Source organism: Balaenoptera borealis (genome assembly GCF_965194805.1).
Source record: "Balaenoptera borealis genome assembly, chromosome: X".
Taxonomy (NCBI): domain Eukaryota; kingdom Metazoa; phylum Chordata; class Mammalia; order Artiodactyla; family Balaenopteridae; genus Balaenoptera; species Balaenoptera borealis.
In genome coordinates, this window is record NC_138881.1 from 43,884,458 (window position 1) to 43,891,236 (window position 6,779).

Below are 6,779 nucleotides of genomic sequence, written 5' to 3' on the forward strand. Positions count from 1 at the left end.
TTTATTGGAGTATAATTGCTTTACAATGGTGTGTTAATTTCTGCTGTATAACAAAGTGAATCAGCTATATGTATTCATATATCCCCATATCTCCTCCCTCTTGCACCTCCCTCCCACCCTCCCTATCCCACCCCTCTAGGTGGTCACAAAACACCTAGCTGATCTCCCTGTGCTATGAGGCTGCTTCCCACTAGCTATCTATTTTGCATTTGGTAGTGTATATATGTCCATGCGACTCTCTCACTTCGTCCCAGCTTACACTTCCCCCTCCCCGTGTCCTCAAGTCCATTCTCTACATCTGCGTCTTTATTCCTGTCCTGCCCCTAGGTTCATCAGAACCATTTTTTTGTTTTAGATTCCATAGATACGTCGCATCCATTTATTACATGCTACTTCCAGTCTAGAGGAAAGGCAGACATGTAAACAGGACGTTATAATACAGCGTGATCAAAGTGAGGATGGAGCTGTGTGAGCCAGAAGGAGCAACTTGTGGGTTCCCTCCCTTCCACCCTTTCCTCAGCTGGATTCACCTCAGATGACACCTCAAATTCAGTTTTCAGCCAGGCCCTGAGGCTTGAGAAAGATAGGAGAAAGTAAAGAATTTCCAACCTAGGGCTGGCATTCAGACTTTAGGCACCAGTACAACCCTACTGGCTGTTAAAATATTGAAATAGCTTTCATACTCATTGACAAAGGCCCTAAGCACCCCAAGTGTTCCATAATGCCTCCCTCCCCTCTGCCTCGTGCAGCCTGGCTCTGGGGAACACTGAATGGACACCATCAGGGACCACCCTTATTCCCCCCAGGGCACATGCCTGCCAGCTTGTCTGGAGGTTTTTTTTCATGCTGGTTCCCCTCCCCCCTAACCCCCAGGACCCACCCTCCATCAGTCGTGGCCCTGGGGACTGTGAGCAAATGTGAATTACCAGTTTGTCCCCTGAGGATGCATTCTGAGCATCACCTCTACTTGAACTCGGGGATACTCCCTGTTCCATGAGTCCCAGGAGCTGTGTCCGCTTGTTTGTTGAGATGACTGCTGCTTTGGGGGTAGCTTTTGGCCTTCTTCTGGGCCCTGGCCTACGCCTGCAGTACCCTTTGGAAATCTCTGCTTTTCCACCAGCCTGGATTCCTTCCAGCCAACCATCCATCCCACTCCAGAGGTTCCTGTCGCCTCCTAGATGTGTCTACTCCATTCTGCACTACACCAGGACTTATCCTGACAAGTGACTTTATGGACAAGGCCCCGGTATTCTATGAAGCAGTACAGAGTGGGAGCTTTGGAGCCAGGATTATCTGGGTTTGAATACCAACTCTACCACTTCTAACTGTGCAAGTTCCTCAGCTTCTCTGGGCCTCAGTTGCTTCATCTGCAAAGTGGGACAATAGGAGTACCTACCTCATAGAGTTGTTGGGAGGATTAAAGGGCAAAATAGTGGAAAGCACTTAGATGAATGTCTGGCATATAGTAAAAGCTCAGTAAATGTTAGAGATTTATTATTATTATTTTGCATTGAAGCTTTAATGGGCACATTTAGGTATATTTTTAAACATTTTCACCTTGCTTGTTGCCTCTTTGCACAACACCTCCAGAGAGGTAGATATTGAAAGATATTGATTAGCATCCTGATTTTTGAGGTGAGGAAACATACTTGGCTACTATATCAAGTGATGAAGTGATATTAAGTGGCCATGGTTAAAGACAAATTTTCTGATTCCCCATTTAGTGTTATTTGTCCCCGTCAGGGAACACTGAAATAGGTGGATAGTTATTCATTCAATAAATGTTTATTGAATGGCTACCATGTACCAGGCACAGTGCTGGGCACTGAGGATACAGTAGTGAACAAGACAGGCAGGTCCCTGTGCTCCTGGAGTTACCATTCTAGAGGGAAGAGACGGTCAATAGGCAAGTAAATTATGATAAAGAGGATGTATCAGTTAGTGTGATGAAAATAAAGCAGGGTCATGTAATAAAGAGTAAGTGTGGCAGATAGGGTGATGAAGGAAGTTTTTTCTGAGAAGGAGACTTTTATGACAGGAAGGGGGGTGAGCTGAAAACCTTTTCCCCTTGGATACGTAGCCGGGATCTGGGAGGGAAGTTCTCATAAAGAAGGAGCTCCCAAGGGCCTGCTCTGGGCCACCACAAACAAGTGGAAGGGGCAGGAGGGAGGGCTGCAAGTTAAAGGTGGCCGAGAGCCTGAAGTCAGAAAGACTTGCTGAATTGGAGACTTTCTGGAAAGAGGCAGAGGAGCAAAGAAACTTGTGAACAGTGGAAGGGGATTTTTTTTTTCCTACAGGTATTAAGTTTAAATACATTTAAAAGTAAACTTTATTGATCTAATTTAGATAGAATAATGTTAACTAATTTTAAGTGTACAGTTTGATCAGTCTTGAGAAATGTATACACCTATGTTAAATGTGTACATATCCCCTATCAAGATACATAGTTCACAGTTCCACAACTCTAAAATGTTCCCTTCATGACCCTTTGGAATCAATTCTGGTCAGCTATTTTGTAGAATGTCCCTCAATTTAGGTTTATCTGGTAGTTTCTCATGATTAGACTGGGATTATGGGTTTTTGGCAAGAATGCCCTTCTGTTGACATTATATCAGGAGGTACATGATACCAATGTGTCTTTACTGATGGTGTTAACCTTGATCACATAATTAAGGTGTTACTGGTGGGCTCATCCATTGTAAAGTTACTCTTTCCCCTTGGTAAGTAATTACTATCTTGGGGGAGATACTTTGAGACTACCCCACAAAGATTTAAATTGGCTTTATATGAAACCTATATGTTGAATTAGAAAGTGTTTTATTTTACTTAGTTTTACTAGTTAGGAGCATGGTCTATTTTTCTATTTACCTGTTTTTCTTTTTCTCATTCATGTATTATAGTTGTTTAATAAACACGGATTCTGAATTAATGGGAAGACAGTGTGATAGAATGGAAAAAGCATACTGTTTGGCATGAGGCAAACCTGGATTTGAATCCCAACTCTCCCACTTACTGATATATAACTTTTAAAAAAGGCCTTTAAACCTGACCCTCTAATTTCACAGCTGTAAAAAGCAGCTAATAACAAACCACCTCACAAGGTTTTTAAAAGAACTAAAGCACCTGGTAGTGTCTGGCACTCAGTAAGTTCTCTGTAAATGTCATTTCTTGCCTTCCTTAGTACCTAGGTGTTTAATATTATTGTCACTGTGGTAATTAGACTCTCCTCTTTCTGGCTGGGTGGCTCTAGGATACAGAAATTCAATCAATTCTTCCAGATTTTTTTCATGTTCTGATACCACAGAGACCTTAGTGCAGTGGAACTGCTGGACTTTTTACATGCCTCTGAGTCAGTGAGGAGAGAGCAGCTGCAATTGTTTTATAGTTGATGGCAAATTCTTACAGCTCACAAGTAAATTCTATCCTATACCTTTGCAAAGCTCATTCACTACCTCTCATACTTGGGGATTTGATTTTCATGGATGTACAAATATATCATTTGCAAAGGTGGCATTTTTATTTTTACTACTCCTATATTTCTACTTTTTACTTTTCTTCTTCCATTATTAGAACTGTTGTAAAGTAGAATTTTAACCGGGGCAACCTTGTGTGGTTCCTGTCTTCAACCAGAATTAATCTGAGCTTTCTTTGGAAAGATATACTCTTTAAGTTAAGCAAGAGAGAGAACACTGCAGTACCCCTCTCCTCACCCCTGATTGTTTTTTAAGGTTTAAGTGAAACTTTGCTTTCTCTGTCTTTTGTTTCCTTGCTCCAAATTTTATTTCCCCTTTCCTAAACTTGTTTGATTTGTTATTTGTTCCCTCCCGAAGTTCTCTAGGCAGGGATTTAATTCATTGTTGCGTTTTTGTACTGATGAAGGCTTTCAGGGCAATACATTCTCTAAGTACTGCCTTGGCAATCTCCCATAAAGTGGTCCTCCCATAAAATGTCTTACCAATTTTTCCTTTTACCTCATGCTCCATTACGTTTTGGCCTGGCACTATTACTAATCCTCTGTATCACAATATTTGACATTTTGATACCCTGCATTAATTTTGATTTCTTAAATGGTACATTAAAGCTATTGATTTGGGGAGTTTGGGATTAGCAGATGCAAACTATTATAGATATAGGATGAATAAACAACAAGGTCCTATTGTACAGCACAGGGAACTATATTCATTATCCTGTGATAAACCATAATGGAAAAGAATATGAAAAAGTATATATGTATAACAGAGTCACTTTGACGTACAGCAAAAGTTAACACAACATCTAACACAATCAACTATACTTCAATTAAAAAAAAAAAAACTATTGATTTTGATTACCAAGTTTTTTCTGCTGCCCCCTTAAATTTTGCCCCTGAGGAAACTGTCTCTCTTGCCTCACCTCAGCCTAGACCTGGCCCTGTGGTAACCTCCCAGATGAGTTTTGCTCACAACTTTCTTGTGAAATGGAGGCCTGATGCTCAGAAAGACTAAAATTGTCAGCGATATCAAACCAGTGACACTGCCTGCCAGGAGATAATCCTGTTTTCCTTCTCCTTCTGCTCCTGTCGCCCCTTTCCTACTGTATGTGGAGCTTTCAGCTCGGCAGAAGCCCTTGTCCATTCCTAGCTGCTGGCAGTGAGCATGGCCACATTGCTAATAGGATGCCTGGGATCACTTCCCCATTTAGAGGGGTGAAAGGTCAGGGTCTCGCCCTCCAGGAATAAACCCCAAGGACTGTTGAGCTCCTCCAGACCCTTGTCAGGGCCCTGTCTGGCCCAAAGCATTCCTTTCTCTGCTGGAGTCTGTCAGTTAGCTCTGGCAAAAATCAAGTTTCCTCACCCTGATCGTACCTCATCCACACAAGTTTCCCTGAGAAATTATGGAAGAGAAACTCTTAGAATCCTCAAATGTCAGAGCTGGAAGGGCCCTTAGAGACCATTTTGCCCCAATGGCCCTCATTTAACAGAACATATAACTTCCTTTGCTCTATTTCCACGTTCCAAAGAATCCCCAAGGCCACCTCATAATAAAAATCAGGAGTAAGTCAAGAGCCGGGTTAATCAAGGAAGTAAACTACTATGGGACCCAGCTGTGCTCAGGGAGTCCTGAGTCATCAGAAATGCAGACCTGGTCCCGGGATTTGTTTATTAAGGATTTTCTTCAAGGACAAAGAGAAGGTTCTGTGGCGGCTTAACTCCAAAGCTTTTCATGCGGTCGGGGTGCGACTAGAAAAGGTTTGATTAGCTTTATCAGGGCTGGGGAGTTTTAAAATCCTGGCTTTGAAGGAGCCTACCTTTACTTCTATCTGACTGGTCCAGGCATTGTGGAGAAGTTGTCAAAGTTTGTCTCTATGCTTCTTACCTCCCCCAAAATGTGCCTTTCTGGGTCCCACACTCAGAGAATCTTGCTTTCAGTTTGGAAATATATCAAGGGCACTTGCAACTGTGTTAGGATGGGCTTTGAGAGGTACAACTTCAATCCCACATCTAATTTGTAACAAGATTCTCCTTGCAAAGCATCATTACATCTATTCCTCTAGTTTAACCTCTAAACAGGGAGGGTAATTTTTGTCTACATTTTACAGATAAAGGAAAAGGCTCAGAGTCTACCTAGGTGACTCTAAGGCCATGCAACTAGTAAGAGGCCAAAGCTTTAACTTTTGAGTCGAGAAGGAAGCCACATCCTGTGCTTGTTCTACTGAGCCACAAGCACCTCAAAGGTGCCAAGGTATGCCACAGCAAACTAGCTAACAGAGGACCACAGGGCTGAAACCACTGTCTTGATCTGATTTGTAATGAATTATAGCATTGTGATAGACTTCTGAAAAGCATATAACAAATCTAGGAATTCAGTGCTAGTCTCAAAGGAGACATTGGGATTCACATAAGGTGGCTGTGAAGAATTTACCATTCTGTAGCTCTGTTCTCTGCAAATTTTTCTCTCAGACTGCTGGAAAACAAGGAAATCTCATCAATTGAAGGAAATGACCTATAAGGAAGCTTTATTATGTGTGGGGGAGGATCAGATCCCATTGTAGTTTTGGATAGTGTTTAGCCATGTGCAATGAACACTGGGAGTATATGTGTGTCCGTGGGTAATATACTTTCTTCGGTTTGTTTTTAATCTAAGCTAGCCCATCTACAAACTCTTAAAAGTGACCAAGAAAGCTGCATCCTTGGGATTAGAAGGGGGATTATCAAGTTAACTGTGCAATTCTGGGAGAAACAGGGAGACCACAGGTGGCAAAACTCTAAATAGCTTGTGAACTGAGATTTGGATAAACCGGATGACTTAGGAACTTGGACATGGGTTATATCCCTGTGTCTTGGGTGCTTAGAAAATAACCCAGGGTGAGATCCGGACACAAGTCCAACACTGTATCACCAGTCCTTGAAATTGGACGCATTCCCCTCCCTTGCCTCGGATATATCTGACCAAGAAAACAATGACACAATTAAGAAGAAGGGTTTTTATTCACGTTCTTGCCCAGTTTGTTGGACACCCTGTATTTGCACAGTCCAACTGCTCAGATGTATTGGAAAATACAGTCGTGCAGCGTGCCGTTCACTGGCCTGATGGTAGAGGGTGCTCCAGCTGGGATCGAATGCTGCTGAGGGTGGGGAGTAAACGGAGAGGAGGAGAAGGAATTGTTGGCTCGCAGGTTAGTGAGCAGCCAGTCTAGCAGTTGTTTTCTAGCCCGCTTCCCACGGCTTCATCCCGTGGTTGTTCCTTGGTGAACTTCATGACCTCTTGAGGAAGATCTCCTACACTGTACCCCTTCTCTGC